This window comes from Brachyistius frenatus, unplaced genomic scaffold (assembly GCF_029030835.1).
Source record: "Brachyistius frenatus isolate BFR_SWC_R1_liver_20210118 unplaced genomic scaffold, ASM2903083v1 Contig_1, whole genome shotgun sequence".
In the NCBI taxonomy this organism is placed as follows: Eukaryota; Metazoa; Chordata; class Actinopteri; family Embiotocidae; genus Brachyistius; species Brachyistius frenatus.
The window spans coordinates 6,348,926-6,365,660 of NW_027210600.1; the positions used below are offsets into that span (position 1 = coordinate 6,348,926).

The 16,735-nt window shown below is 42.0% G+C and overlaps 1 protein-coding gene across 4 annotated transcripts in view; it reads right to left on the reverse strand.

Annotated features, from left to right (window-relative positions):
• LOC138631593 (galactosylgalactosylxylosylprotein 3-beta-glucuronosyltransferase 1) overlaps positions 1 to 16,735 on the reverse strand; it is a 77,360-nt gene that overhangs the window by 37,945 nt on the left and 22,680 nt on the right. For all 4 annotated transcript variants that reach the window (XM_069716670.1, XM_069716753.1, XM_069716840.1 and 1 more), the window contains one exon: positions 4,808 to 5,039. The gene's annotated coding sequence lies outside the window, so the exon portion shown is untranslated. The remainder of the gene's footprint in view (positions 1 to 4,807; positions 5,040 to 16,735) is intronic.

Sequence of the window (16,735 nt, forward strand, 5' to 3'; positions counted from 1 at the left end):
CCGTGTTTATCACCCGGGGCAAAGGAGAAATGGCGGTCGCTAGAACAGAATGGGAAAATGCACTTACCGTTAATAGCACTGCCTTGAGGTGGGATATAGGAAATTATGGCCTATTCTCAATATGTTTTGCTGCCTGGGGTCAGGATATACAGGACTGTAATCTATTCCAATCATACACTGCATGTATGTGCTTGGCTGTTTAGACCCTGGTAGTATACCTCTGTTCGGGAGATTAGTCTGAATGCTGTAGCTGTGATAAAGACTGAGGCAGATTATCCCATAAAGTATGTTTTTTTTCTCTCTATCTAACCTACAGTACAGTGATGTTGTCTGTTTTGCAGATGGGCTGTATTAACTATAATTGATGACTACAGTTTCGTATTCACTACCAGTGTCATGACAAAGCCCATCTGTTAGACTTTTCAACATCACCATAAAATAATGTGGCACTATTCATATTGTTATCTGACTAAAAACTGCATTGTTCACAAACTTTTTGGACTACTATCATCATCATAATTATTTTAAAATTTCTGCCATGAAAATAATAATCACCACACATTGGCAAAACAAAGCTTTTTACTGGAGCTAGTGGCTTAAGTGCGGTGAACAAAATAAATAATAATACAATTTAAAATAATACAAAATTATTTTTACATTTATACCAATATTATGTAATGTGATTTAACCCTGCGTCTTTTCACAAAACAAGATTATAGTAGCCTTTTCCATTTCTTCAAAATCAAATTGGCCACCATAATTCCCTACAGTTAATGGTGACGCCATAAATATCTGCTGTCTTGTTTTGTTTGCCCTACCAATGAAAGATATTGACGGAAGATTTATGTTTTGTCAAGGAAATCTATTGAGAGCTCACAGGAAACAAGTCTTAAATGAATAATCACTTATCAAAGTAGATGTCAGATAAGTGACTCATCTTTGTGCATTTAAATTCAATACGTTTTGGGAAAATATTTTTCAAAAGTCTGGTCAAATCCCACAAACAGGGTGGAGCAGTTATGTGACTGGCTGTTGCTTTGGTCACATAATTACATAAAAGGTGCTGCCCTGTTACAGCTACACAATTCATTTTAGAACATGACTAAGTTACTCCTAGACATCAAGTAGATATTTAAGTCCTGTGTGAATGCATGTCGGTAGCAGTATTTATATGGTTTAGAGCAGAAGGAATTATATTCTGTGTTTGGTGGCCTCAGCTTCTCCAAGTTTTCTCTTTCTTCTTTTCTCTGTTAAACTCTGACATGAGCACACAGGCATGCGATTTTATCTTCCTTCCCTCTTTCTTATTCTGCTGTCCTCCTCTTTCTCCACCTCATCTTCCACTCCTCTCTCTCACAGGCAATTTCTCCTTGCCTCTTTTTTGTTTTATTAACGTCCTGCTCTTCTCCACCCTACCTCCAGCTCTCCCTTCTTTTTCCCTCTCCTCATCCATTCATCTCTCTCTGTCTCTCGCCCTCTGTCTTTTTGACTGGCTCTCTCTGGGGGCGGATGTGTCTCCGTGGCCCTCTGCAGATCTGGAAAGGACATCCTCTCAGTTTAATTCAAGTCAACCCCCGGCCTCCTGGTGCTCCAAGACGCAGCATGTGTGACAGCTCTACAGAGACAGCCAGAAGGAACAGACAAGTCTCATCTGCATATGTATGTGTATGTGTATGTGTGTGTGTATGTGTATGTGTGTGTATGTGTGTGTGTGTGTGTGTGTGTTTGTGTTTGTGTGTGCGTGCCGGTGCCAGCGTGTGCCTCAGCCAGGCACCTTTCAACATTTCCCTGCAGACGCAAAGAGTTAATTTCACCCCGGCAGCAATCATGGCCGTCTATAAATCTATGATGAGAAGCTGCTATGTTGATTAGGCGGTGCTAATTCAGCTCACACCAATTGAAGGGGTTGGGAGTGCCATCTACATGATTACATAACATATGTTATTTGTGCTAAGCTTGGTGGAGAGACTGTAAATAAATCTATGATCATGGTGATCATATACAATTGCGAAGATTTTCCCATGTTCGAGCCACACATGAGCACGCAGTTAGCAGCTACCCAGTGCGAGGCTGCCTGGAGGGACAGCGGTGCGAGAACATACAGTGCAATAAATATAACACAGTCCAATAAAACAAACTGTGTTCTCAAAGATTAGAGTTGAATCCACTATTTTCTGATTCAAGAATCATGAATGTGGGATATGTCGGAGGGCTGTTGTATTGAATTCAATTTCCCTGGAAGACACTGATGTTACTTGCTGTTAAGCCATCACTGATTACTGTACGTCAGTTGCATGCTTCTTGCAGCAGGCTGTGCCAAGATATGAGTGCACCTGCAATCTTCTGCAATTCCATGCATGGACCGGGTGCATTAAATTCTGAAATGTAGCAGCGCGCCGCCTCGTCGACTGCACGGGACTCCTTGCTGATGATTGGCTCATTGATCTGCGATACCGTTGACTCAGTCACTTACATTCTGCCTTATTGGTATTCTCGATCTGCAGCAGCTGATAGATAATTGCACAGCACCCGCTACAGTAGTGATGAGCAATAACAACTCATGGCTTTAAGTGTGGGCTACACAATTTTTTTTTTTACACATTAATTGTTGTGGACACGGTGTGCACAGAGGAGATCATGCACGGATGCTGCGTGCTCAGAGTACTTGATGCGCAAGTCAGCGCGCTAACATGATCCCAATGACAATACTAACATGCCGATTTTAAACCAATACAATATTGCCATATTCACTGTCTTTTTTTGATATGAAACCATGCTGACATTTGCTAATTACCAATTAACACAAAGGACAGCTCATGGATCAAAATCTTGGACAAATTAAAATTTTGAAGTGATGATGGCACAAAATGAAAAATGATATAATACGTGATTCTCAAAGTGAGAACGGTTCATCTTGAGGGGAACGTGTGTCTGAATTTGAAGGCAGTTCATCTAATTGTTGTGAGAACATTTATAAGCGACGATAGATAAAAGTCAGGTAGTCAACCGTGACTCGACATGATAGATTGACTTTTTGTATTTTTGTGCAGACATTCATGGTTTGAGATACTGCTCAAAATAAGAGGGTTCGTTCCGACACTGAAGTGCCGACCTTTCGCCGACTACTGAGGTTGGCTCAGTGTAATGTCAGTTGTTTGTTTTGATAGTTCCAACAATGGCAGTGGTGGTAGCTACATGAAGCTATGTGAACAGTTGTAGCAACGCTAACAAAGATCAAAGTATTGAAGCTAAAGCAAGCACATAAAAGGATCTCCGTTGTTTACAGCTTGGCGAGTTTTAGCGTACAGTGGTCAATGCCGATTGGTTAAAGGCCGCGCCAATCGTTTCAAAATAAACCCGAGGTCCACAACCGTTAGGATGCAACATCTAGAAACAATCCCCAATGCAGCATGGTCACACCCATATATTCACAGTTAGGATTCATACTGCATGTCACTAATTTTCATAGCTACAATCAAATCTTTAGATTTCTTTATTTCTTATCATTTTGCTCGAGGAAAAATCAAGCGTCATCAATGTGGATAGGATTCATGCTCTGGTGTCAATGATTGACCGTGCACAATACAGCTGGCATGGCTAACAAGCTTATTGCTTTTCCAAGAACTGCAACTGCTTTTGCATGAGTTTAGAATTTCTTATGAATTTAGAATTCACTGCAGTAAATCTTCTCTACAAGTAAACCCTTTATCTGAATATCAGGCATGGAAGTTTAATATTTGTTGCAGTGTGGAGCTCTACTATCGATCGATGGTGTGATCCCACGGCACTGTGGTTTATGTAAGTCCTATAGATTGGTGTGCTGACCTGTTTTATTTCAGCAATGTTTGTTTTCTCCATCCAAAAAACAATATGAGACCATACAGTTTAAATCCATCTTAGCCTGGGCTAGCCAGGAAGAAATTTCAATATTTTTTTTTTGGTACCTGTCATGAGGAGACTACAGAGCCTACAAGCGATTTAATAGCCATACCTCTTTCACTCTTTCTCCCACCGCTATCTAATCATTTGCTGCTTCCACACCTTAAGATTATTTTCTGGGCTTTGTCATCAGCAGCATTGGCTCTCGAGCTCTCACACCTTACTTTCCCATCTTATTCCTCTCCACAACCCCCCCTCTCCCCCCCGCCGTGCTCTGAGCCCACATATATATCAACCTCTAATAATATCAGAGGCTAGGGGGATCTTAGACAGCTGAGGTAAGTGAATCTGTCAGATCATTTTGCCTCCTGTCCTCTACCTAATTCCTCTGCTTGATTTTCCCGGTGAAAATGTAACTTCCATTGGACAGGAAACAAGACAGAAAGAAGAAAGACAACCGTGATAGAGAGAGACCGAGAGAATGAAAGATAGTGGGTGGAGGTTCCATCCCCTGCATCCTCATTTTACCTCGATCCACATCCTTTGATGCCCAGAGTTTTAAATTTAGCTTTTGGTGTAGAGAGCATAAATAAGTGAGGCTGCTGTGAATTTGTTCATCAGGGATGTAAGTGACAGTAGAAAGAAAGAACAAAGCAGGATTGTCAAGGTCAGCCCGGCTGCCTGTGCAGCATACAGTTTACACAGATAAAAAAAAACTACATCCTGATATATTTGAAAAACACCTCTGGATAGATTTGTGTGACATCGAACAAAGAAATCAATATGCCCCATTCATTGTGCATTGTAGTTATGAGCTGTATTTTGTTGTTGTTGTTGTCCTAGAAAACGCATAAATTGGGCAGCATCACCCTGGTCAGTTGTATGGAAATGTATTCTCCCACCACAATGAGAACAATATGATACTCACAAGCAGCAATCTGCACGTCCACAGCGAGTACAGGCCCCTCCTCCGGTGTATTCCCTTCCTCCTCGCGTCGATCGTTGGTCACCGTCACAACTCTTTGTCTCAAGCCTGCCCTTAATAGGTGCCCTTTCGAGAGCGGAGATGTGTGCAGCAGAAGGTGGTCAAACGCAGGGAAAGCCGTGTCACGGGTGACATCCAAACTCTTCCAACAGTTTCACGTCCTCAGGGCTGGCCCCTGGAGAAACAAGAGCACGAGAGATGCGAGTAAGAATGGGCCTCCTCTTCCCAATACAATGAGGGGCATTGAAGAAAGGGAATGAGCAGGATGGCAGCTGGGAGGAGACGCTGCCATACTATAACAGCCACTGGGTTATCCTCAGTGACTCTGTGACAGGGTTTCTCTTTGCATCTGGACAGCTGTTGGAGATAAATAATCATTGTTTTCTAAGTTACTTGCTGCTTGACAGACAGGACATTGATGAGATTTTTGGCTTTTGCTTTCATAGGGTGTGTCTAACAGGACTACACCCATGCAGCTGACCTCAGCTAGATAGATTTTTGGGTGTTTTATATTTTTGTCATACAGTATGACAACCACCTGCGTGGCCTTTAAAAAAAAACAAAGAAAAAAAGTCTATATTTTGACACTTTTTCTATGTTCTTTATTAGTGTGTTGAGCCTGCTCCCTGGGGACATGATGACAGAGAAATGTCCATTAAAAGCTCAAATATGGGCAGGCACATAGCTAAACGGCAATTTGACAACTTAATCAGCCCATCAGCAATGAATAGCCGCCTTCCTGTTCTGCGTGGCCTCTGTGGAGTGTCATTTCAAAATGTCCTTTTGGAAGAAATGAGACTAACACACCAGCTGCACTCCTCACTCCACCACAATCCCTCTGCATGACTCCCCCAGCTCCCACTCTCTATTATTGATGAGACTTCCTCTGCCTGCCTCATCTGCCACCGTGTTGGTTGTACTCGCCCGTGGGCAGGCGCTGCGGTTGTAGAGGTGGACCAGCTGATGCCATGAAAAGAAAAAAATAAGACAACAGTCTGGCATATTAACAGCCTACTGACAGGATGCGATCCTGAGGGCATGCTGTTTTGCAGGTTTGTTATTGGCTTAATCTAAATTAAATAAGGTTGTCATAAGGGGACAGTGTAATTATCTCAAAACCATAGGGAATGCTCCTTCTGTAGGTCCAGCTGACTCAGATACTTGACCTGGGCTCCAACATATAAACATGCTCCCTGGTGACAAATGACAACAGTAGAAGAAGAAAGCAAATTAAGGTGGAACTAAGTGAGGAAACAAACAAGCTGCAGTGTCAAGAGCCGTTTTCTTTATGCATACTGAAAGCATAAAGACAGACCGAATAGAATAGGAGCTGAACAAAGACTATCCTAAATTTAACGTGCATTAAAATGTACTTACTGTGAAGAAAACAACTGTCTACATAATTAGGTATACAGAGCAATTTATTATTTTACAACAACGTAACATACAGTACAGGCACAATACAGTGATCATGTATAGAAAATGAGTTTAGTTATTTGTATTGTGCTTTGTCATACATTAAAGTGTGCAAACCTGACGGGAACCAATATATCATTGGACCGCTAATGCTACTTTTGATCTCTGAAAGTGCTGTTTGTGTAGTACCACACTTACATCCCCACAGTTGGAGCAATATCACGCTAACAAAGGAACAGATTTAAGGATGTAAAATATATATACAATGCAACCAGCATAAAACTGGAAAACTGCCTGAAATGATTCAAATAACATCTTAACAGAATATAGCATAGAATTTGATGTAAGTGTAATGTGTAAGTGATGATGTAAGTGTTTATGTCAGTGCAACTCTAGAAAATATATTTCAAAGGACTCCGAGTTGCCTGGCAGGTCATTTCCATGCGTAATAATTCTGATGGAAAAATGTAAAATGGCTATAATCTGCGTAAACAGTGGAGGAACCAAAGGAAGCCGAGGATCTCAAGCTGTGCCGCGTTGCTCATCAAGGGTTAAAGATAAAATTAACCTCCAACCTGAAATGTGTCTTTTGTGCCACACGTAGCTATGGTTACTGCACTGAATGTGAAGTTGCTGCCGATAGATAGGTGTGGTACAGTGAGAGCACAAGAACAGTGAACATTTTCCTGATAGATTTCTGGCACTAATGTCCTCTAAATGTTTTATGCAGATTGATCCATTTATTTAGTCTCCGAAACCTTTGCACCTGCATGTCTGCTTACTGTACAATAACTGTACAGTGAAACGCTCTGCTTGGGGCTGTTATTCATGAGCTGCATTAGTCATTGGCTGGCAGTGACGTTGGCCAAACCCCCTCCACTGACAAAGGTAATGGCTGCTTGAAACAGAAATCCATATCTACAAGCCTAATTCGGTTTCTGAACGGAAAAAAAATTAACACTGAATGACTGAATTAATTTGTGCTCATCACATTGAGTCGCAGCCCTAAGTGTCTTCAGTGTTACCCAAGACGAGGCTAATGTAGTGGTTCCCATATGGAAACCATAGTAGTTAGTAATGGGGATCTGGCAATTTCAGTACTTACATAAGCACTAAAAACTTTTCAGATATTTGCAACAAAATCGAGCTTCCTGCGTGTCGAGATGTGACACTGATCTGTGATGAGAAGTATTTGTTCTAGCCGTTAGAAAATTCACATCCTGGATATATAAGCATTTTACTCTGCAACAGAGTGATGCATTTGGTGTGTTATTAAAATCTGCAGTGCATTCATAAACTCCCTCTGGACATGATGGAGTTTCAGCACAAACCCCCAGACTGCAGCAGCTGGCTCTAACACTGTTCAAACACTGTTCTGTCATGTTCTGCTCGATGGCCACACACACACACACACACACACACACACACACACACACACACACACACACATGTATGTATGTATGTATGTATGTATGTATGTGCATGGGTGCCCAGAAACACATTCACACAGTCCCAGACATGCTCATACTGCGCAACGGGCTGTGGTGGCTCTAACGTGGGCTGACCACTGTGACCATGTCAGTCTCTGCGTCTGACAGTGATGGATGAAGGGCCAAAACCTGAAGATGGAGGGAGCAGGGAAGTGTTGGTATTGATTAATGTCAAACACGCTCATGTTACCCATCGGAATACACGTGGACTCACTTTCACACGTGCTGTTTTTGCACGATGCGCCTCCATCATCAAGAACTGATAACTCCTCACTTGGAAGTCAATTTGCAGGAAGAAATCTAATTTGAAGACAAGAAGCAATTAATTAAAAAATCTGCCTGTCGACACTCCTCTCTGATTTTCTTGATTCTTGGGATTCTTGCTTCTTTCTTATCCTGATTCTGCGTGTCCTGTAAGATTTTTGATCTATCCTATAATCTGAAGGAGAAGCTGCAACAGCCTTGCAGGAACAAATCCTTTCCAATTCAGCCTCCACCTGATGAACCCACCGGGAGCCATGTGTAGGACGGCAGTGTACAACACACACTCACAGCTGTTAAAGTATATGGACCCACAACAATATACAGTACACATACAGGTTTACTTGCCCAAGGCAAAAAAAAAAAAAAAAGGCAAACACTGCACCAAGGGGAAAAGCAGTAGCACATGCTTATTTTTTTGCAGTCTTCAGTATGAAAAGTGCGTTTTATATACTGTATATCTTTGCGTCCTTAGAGGTTGGGGCCTTTGCTGGAATCCATTGCAGAAATTCTCCAGACATACAGTAACCCCATCACTGACAATCTCCCCTCATCCATCACTTGTGCGTGATAGAAATATTTTTCTTTGAAGATATGTATTACCGGCATAGTGGAATCATTTCTGCGAATAGAAAAGGCCCTGTGAAGATAAAACAAACAAAGACTGTCCCCGGCTGAAACTTTGATCAGATACCGACAGAGCAAGAGCCCTTTTTTTTTTTTTTTTATTCTGATGACATGTCATTTATTTGAAATTTGTCATGACAGAGAATTCATCATGCCTTTTGAGTATGGCTCTATGATTAATTCAGGCATGTCAGTTGGTGAGTAAATGCTTCTTTATTCTCGTGTAAGTGGTCGATATTAATAATACATACGAGGGTCTAAGTTCAGCATCCGTCTTGCCAAAGTTCAACATGGAACGCTTCACCAGCTGTGCACGCTTGTCACCACATCCCTTATTACTCCCCCTCTCTGTGCGTCTCTTTCCACTTCAAGCACGCCACTCTATCCTTACTCTTCTTCTTTCTGTCCCTGGCTCTGAAAGGTGCCGAACGGCTCTGACACCTACTCTGATGGAAAGATGTGGCCCATCAGCTGTAATTGGAGGAGCTGTGGTGGTTGGGTTTCTCTAGGAGGAGGCGGCGGCGGCGGTGTGATCGATCCCATGGATGGTGGAGGTGGGCAGGCAGGCAGATAGTGCTGCATCCCCCACAGCTCAATGAAGGCCAAGCCGCAGAGCACAGGATGTCCTTTTACAAGAACAATCATCAGACGTGCAGGTCACCCTCGAGCCCTCACAACTCACAGTCATCCAGTTAAATCATAATTGCCCATTTAGTAGATTATCAGCTGGGTAGAAGCACGTTGGGTTTAATGTTAGCCTTTCATTATACTCACATTAAAGAATAAAGGGAATGTCAGAGGCTTAATAGCAATGATGTGATGTAATTATCTCCAAGGTGATTTATTTGGAAGATTTTACAGCAATAATCTCCCGACACCCTCATACATTTTGTGAGGTATACAATTTAATTGTGCGCTGTGTGCCTTGCCACAATGAAATAGCACAAGATTTGGATGATGGATGCCGCGGAGACTTCACACAAGCAAGATAATTTGCATACTTGTGACAGTATACAGGCTGCTATCAATACCCCTCTGTGTTTTCTCATCACAGCTTTGGAGAGCAGCCTTTGTTTATCCTCCTGTTTATGGTTTTCTCGAGACCAAAACTGAACCGCGCCGAGCTCAGCCTGATTGCCGGTTTCCGTAGCAACGCAAGTGAGCCCGTGCCGAGGCGTTTTGGAAAAACTTGGCACAGGTTAAATCAAACCAACTATTTATTTATCTTGCACTATTGTCTTACCCTTGTCAATGTCAGACTTCCTGCTACTTACAGTGTTAAGAGAACCGGCTGGCAACTATGACACCAAAACAGGGAAAGGACAGTCGCCGTGGTTTTAGAAGAGCTTGTTACCAAACCAAAGAATTGTAGGAAACCCTGCATAAGACTAGGCAAGAGAGAAGTTTTTAAAAAGTTAATATATATAAAATGTAATGGTACAAAGTAATGTTGTCTTTCTGCACAGTCTTTCTTTTATTCTACTTAAGGAAGAGTTACACTTGTGCATAGACCACAAAAGATGCAAACATTTCATCAAACTGTGCTGCAGATTCCATCAGACTCTTCATCCAATAGTCACAGCAGTAATAGCTCCCTGCTTTCTACACATGCATTCACAAAATTTCAATGAACCGCTCTAGTAGCTGCTTTTTTTTTTTTACAGTATCAGGCCTTGTTGTAGGTTTTCAACCCTGTGACCAGTCATATTGTAACAGCATTGCTTCATGTGGCTCCAACTGCGCCAGAACTTCCCCACGTCCTGGCTTGGAGCCAGAGCTATTAAACCTGCCCAGCTACTGTATGACTACAATGATAGCAGGTATCACTGCTGAACTAGATGACAACTTTGACAGGCCCAGACCCAAAATTTTAGATTTACAGAGGAGCAAATGCATATCTCGACCTACCACGACGTCACCCGATGGTTTGTGAACTGCTTTGAAGCCTCAAGTTCGGTATTTCAGGTGTCGCAATCTTGGTGTTTTTGGAGGCAAAAGCAGCATGTTAATCAAACCAGATGCGGCCCAAGCATGCTGCTTTTTGAGGCCTACTATCTAATTATTTATGCAATTTTTTTCAGAAGGACCACCAGACAACTATAATACACCTTAAAGATTTGTGGAAAACATTTAGTGACTTGTATTTGATGGGTGTATTTGATTGACATGAGAGAAATTGAATGGGAGTCTATGGAGCTGGTGTTTTTTTGGAGCCAGCCCCAAGTGGCCCTCAGTGGTATTGCACTGTATGGGATTGACTTCACTTTTCAGACCTGGAAGCTGCATTCATTTTTATGAGGCCACCTTTAGAAATTAAATTTTAATTATTGGATTTGATCAGATTTGATGACAAACTATATCAAGTGCTTTCCATGATGTCAGGAGTTGGATTCTGGTCTGAAATACTAAACTATTTGTTCATTGACATGAAAGTTGTCAACATTTTTATTGCAAATATTGGAATACATTTTTTTATTTTTATTTTCTCTTTTTCTTCTTGGTTAAAAACAAAAACAAAACAAAAGACGCATGCAAGATTTCTCTGCAAAAATCCCCAATTTCCCAGCCAAAATGTGCTCTCGACACTACCTGCTGATCCCCCTCAGGGAGAACTTCAGAGCCAGAGGACAGGAAAAGGTTGTGGATTTAACAGCAATCCCCCTGTAATATTACCTCTCTCCCCCCTGCCACCCACACCCACCCACACACACACACACACACACACACACACACTTAGACACACATACAGCACCACTACCACCCACACCATTTCTGGAATACGCTGATCCCTGTGAATAATTTCTAGCCTGAGCCAGGGCAGTGGCGCTGTACAGGAATAACATCAGCAGCCTGAAGGTGCTGCTTGGTGAAACAACCACAATCTCTGTTGGTCTATGGGGTATAAATAGATAAGAGCACTATCATGAAATATTGTTTTAGATATGGATGAGAGCTACTTCTGTTTATTTGGCTTTTTCAGAATAAATATCTGTTGCTTCTGATGACTGGAAAGCATTTGGACCACCCCAGGCTCGATCCTGTTCACAGAACTAGCCCATATCTACCGTGTATTTCACTGTATCCCTTCACCCTGTGAGTGGCTGAAATGATTGGCCAGCGTTGAGGTTTTGAGCACCATTACTCTAATAGTGCATTCGCTTCCAAAGTGAACCGCAACCTTTCGCTAGATGCCTTTCATCTTAGCAGCTGTCGCTCAACCTCCCAGGGTCATTTGCAGCCTCTGCGAGGGCTCAATAGATCCCAGAGAGATAGTTGAGGTGGGCATCATTTTTACCCTTGGCTTGGTAGGTTACGGCTGTCGTTTGCTCTTGGCAGCTTTGCCTGTCATGTCTGTTTGGAGACATTACACCGACAGAATGGTAAAAGTGTAAACTGGTGTCACCAGAAGCTTTGGGAAACTTTGAAGGTGATATGCTCCAGGCTCTGAGTTTAGTCGCCTTCCTGTGCCGAATGTTTATGAGCTGCTATTATCACAGCTGTAGCAGTCACCGTAGGAAGACAACGAGCCTCTGCTGCCTGAAATATTTACCACTTTGACTCTTTTAGTTTGCCCTCTCACATTATTGTAGTCCATACAATTATTTATTTTTGTCTGTATAATTTTTGTGATAAAAATAAGTCTGTAGAATCACGACATCAAATATTGATTTGCTGTGTACTCACTGATATCACAGATGTATGTGTGTGATGACACACAAGTTCTTTGATCGAAAGATGTCATGGTTAGGTTAATTGGATTATTGCCATGATATGAATGAAAGTTTAACCAGGAGAGTGTGACAGGATGTGATCAGTTTTTCCTGAGAGGTGTTGGATACACAGAAACACCTCTTTAGAAACAAAACTTATTCTCTCACAAAAAAAACCTATTATATTGTTAAGTTACCCCAGGGATTCATGCATATTAGCGGGAGCTGGTGTAACCTGCCACCGGCTGTTTTTGTTGGATTTCAGAAGTCAGAGTTGAAGTGAAAACACTCGAATTTTCACTTGCATATGCAGCAAAATGTGATGCCAGCTGTCATGAAAGGCAGTACAAGATGAAAAATCAGGAAATCACCAAAATCATTAGAAATTAGAAAACCACATATGTTGGCTTCTGTTGGAACAGTAACGTGTGCTGGTGCACTGCACTGCACTGCACTACCCTGCACTGGATGCATCTGCAGTGGAGCTGACCTCCTGATCATGTATCATGTCACCTGCATATTTCACTCCTCAACTGCGCTGACAGTCTGAACACGACTGCGGCCACTGGTGCAGTCAGGCAAACAATAAGAAAATCCTTCTAACATGCTCTAACAATTGAATCCTGTGCGAGCTGCAATTATATGCTGCTCCCTGAGGAGCTCTCCTTGACACCCTAAAAAGGTAATATACCTTCTGCCATAAAACACAATCACATGGTTCACACTCCTTGTCTGCATAATTACAAGGGCTTGGGGAAATTGAAGGGCTTCGCTACCCATAAAACTGGGGGCTTAAGTAATCTTATTGAGAGGGGAGGCATTAAGAAGAACATGGGTGCCCTGGTTGGATCAGTGCTGCTGCATAACTTGTGCGACTACCTGCCACCTCTGGATAAAGACGTGGTTAATAGTTGCCTCACGGCATCGTCTGACAGGCAGCGGTGTGAGTAGCATCATGACTCCTACCTAAATATTACAATAGGCTGTATGTAATATTTGGCTGCAATAGCACTCAGGCTCAAGCTACAGATGTAAACATTGTTTTCAAATTTTAGAACTCTAAATGGAATCTATAGCCATCTATCTATATCTCTATTAAACTGTATAGACTATAATATGTGTGTGTATTTGTGTCAATCTCTGTCTGTCCCTATCTAGCTTCAACTTTTGAGAGACAGTGATACTTGTGGCAGAAACTGCATGGGTGGACAGCGTATTTCTCACTAGATGAATCCTCTGCGACAGGTCAGATCAGAACAGAGGCAAATGATGCTGCATCGTCCCCCATCTGCCATCAGCAGGCCCGACAAAGCACTGTCTGCTTCACTCGGTGCTCTTTCAGGCACTACTTCACATTCGATCAGCGACGTTTGACCTCTGCATTCCTACATGATGCTTCCTCCTTAGTCACAACAACACAGTGCCATCGCTGGTGAGTGCAGTGGGTGTCATGAGTTGAGAGTTGAGATATAGTGGCATTTCATCTTGATTTGACACATCACCGTGGTCACTTCTGCAAGAGACGTCTTCTATCCATTGACTGAGGAGCCGGGGAAAACATCATACACTGCAGAAAGGATGTGGCCGAATCCATGGTGATAGATTCGAAAGCCCAGTACAAGTTAATTTATCTGATAGCTGATTCGACAGGACTGAGGCTGCAGCCTGCTAAAATGCAGAGTCCAGCACATTTCATGCTCCCTACAGGTTCTATTTGGTGAAAGTCTTTTAAAAAAAAAGTCTTTTGCAAACCTGTCGGATGGATTTTTATCTTTTTATAACAAGGCTTCACCTTTAATCTTTATACAAATCATAGGAAAATGCACCCTGCCATGACTGTTGATTGTTGTTAATTGATTTTAAACCAGAGTTAGACCTCTGCTCTTGGCATTAACATTAAGGTCTTTGCCACATGGCAGGTCTCTGGACTGTGAGGCATTAGAGCTGAGCCCAAAGTGATCAAACCCACGAGACAGGCCATCATTTCGGCCTAAATACGCCCTTCCTTTGCCAGTTTCCTGGAGAACCTGCACAGGAAAATGACTTGTGTATCAGTTTCTTTGTTCCTTCCACTTAATTGCTGCCGAGCCGCAATATGTCAGCTCAGTCCACGGGAAGACGCTGCCTCTGTGTCACTTGCAGAATGTTGTTTTTTTTTGCCATTATGAAGATCCTCTTCTAATTGCGAGTATTTTGCGAGACAGCTGCTCTAATGAAGGGAGGGATATGCCGACATAGCAGATCACATTGCAAGCAGTGGAGGTAGGGGTGGGGTGTACTTGCTGACTGGGATAAAAAACTAAGCCTGTTTGATGTATTTCAGAGGTATAGAAATATTTGCAAACTGTCGATGTTAGAAAAGATAAACTCTCTCATCTGCATATTTCACTGAATAGATTAATGGCAGGAGAGATTTCACTTCTGATTATCTTGCAGAATCCAATTACCTGTCTGCTGTGCGCTTCTTACCTTTATGCAAATGTGAACGTGAGAATGGCTTGTTTTGTTTTTTTGTTTTTTCCCCCGCACGTAGCATCCAATATGTGTGTACACAGTACTTGTATGTGCATAAATCTACTTTGTTAATGTAGGTGTATGCAGGTACGTCCTCAGTGGTTAAGTGTTGTAGGAATAACCTCTTACTGGGAACCGACCTGTCACATTGAGACTCCATGTTCACTGAGGCTCCCTGTGGACATCCAACCATGCATAACACTTGCTTAAGGCAAAAAAAGAAAGAAAGAGTGGCTTTATGAGGTGACTGATGGGCTGTACTGCAGCAGTGGGTATGAGACCTGGAATTTTTCACAGTGTTACCACAGACAAACTGGCCTCAGTGGGAATGACTGACATTGAATTAGGGGGCATGGAGGTCTGAAGCTTACTCTTTTATCTGATCTCAAAGGGCCAACTGTGGTGTCTGGCCTGCATTTCTGACTTCTTTGGGGCCTGCAGCACACAGCTTAAACATCTATCAGCAAGCAAAGAGAGCCCTCCTCCTAATGTAATTATTCTCACTCACACATTTTGCACCTGTATTTTACGTGTCTGTGCTTGCTGCAGTTGCAAGGGAGTGAATATTGATTTACATTTTTAATCCCGTCCGTCTTCACACCGAGAGAAAGTTAAAATTTTAGGCAACACAAAAACATACAACAGTTCCTGTAAAGATGTGAAAAAAACAGTAGTGAAAATGAGATGATCTGCAAGAATGAAAAGGTGCTATTCTCTAAGTTTGAACATTTTGATTTGATTTTAACTTTCAGAGTAAGAAAATAATTCTACCAGAAATATCTCTATCTGAATTGTTCAGTGCTTTAAAAAAAAAGTCTATGTGAGGTGAAGACAGCTGCTTTTATGTTTTTTTGTTTTTTATGCCCTTTCTTGAAATGATCATATGTGCACTGACAGACACACAATTGTAGACATTGTGAGAACTGCAAAACTGTAAAGTTTCTAAACAGCATCTTTAAAATATGTATAGGCTGCTGCATAGAGCCTTAGGCTAATTGAGTGCAGAACCATGCTCACTGCTGTTTTAAGTCCAGCGAGAAACTAAAGTTGTGCACTGAACCAACAATAATGTAGTTTATTGATAATCTATTTCAAACAAAACAAGGCAAGCAATAAATTCAATTAAACTGAACAAATTTCTAAAATCAAATAGATTTCCATATGAAGCTGCTTTGAGCACTCGCGCACAAAGTGCAATTAAACAGCCCTGTCTTTGTAAACAAAGCGAAGCTTGCAACCAAGGGCAATATATCCACTGTGATTATTTACCACCCTGAGCACTCAGCGAAAATCAATAACATGTGCAAACATCAAACCAAACAACATTTGCAAATCAGTCTCCATAAAGCAAATGCACAGTGGGAAGAAAAATAAATGTTCTGGACTACACAGAGACACTAGACAGCGACTGGTGATGAGAATTATCCTGGGAAGTTTAATAGTTTCATGAATTCCTTTGTATTTGGGTCATGGAGCGTTTAAGCTGGAAAACTAAAGTTGGAGTCAAGGGCAGTTCACAATTAAGCGAACATAAAGTGTGTGTGTGTGTGTGTGTGTGTGTGTGTGTGTGTGTGTGTGTGTGTGTGTGTGTGTGTGTGTGTGTGTGTGTGTGTGTGTGTGTGTACTTGCACAGCTCCTCTCTTGATGCTTAAATGGAGGCTGATCAGCTGAAGCTCAGTGAAGCCAGAGAAAATGTTTTACCCCCCCACAACTAAATCTAAACCTGCATATCAGTCAATAGTTTTTCAGAAGGGAACTTGAAGTTGACGTTACACTGTGTTGACTTTTGGGTAATGTGCCATGTTTGGAAGATAACGCTGCCTTTTTGTTTGAGTTGAAGCCTATTCTTTAGA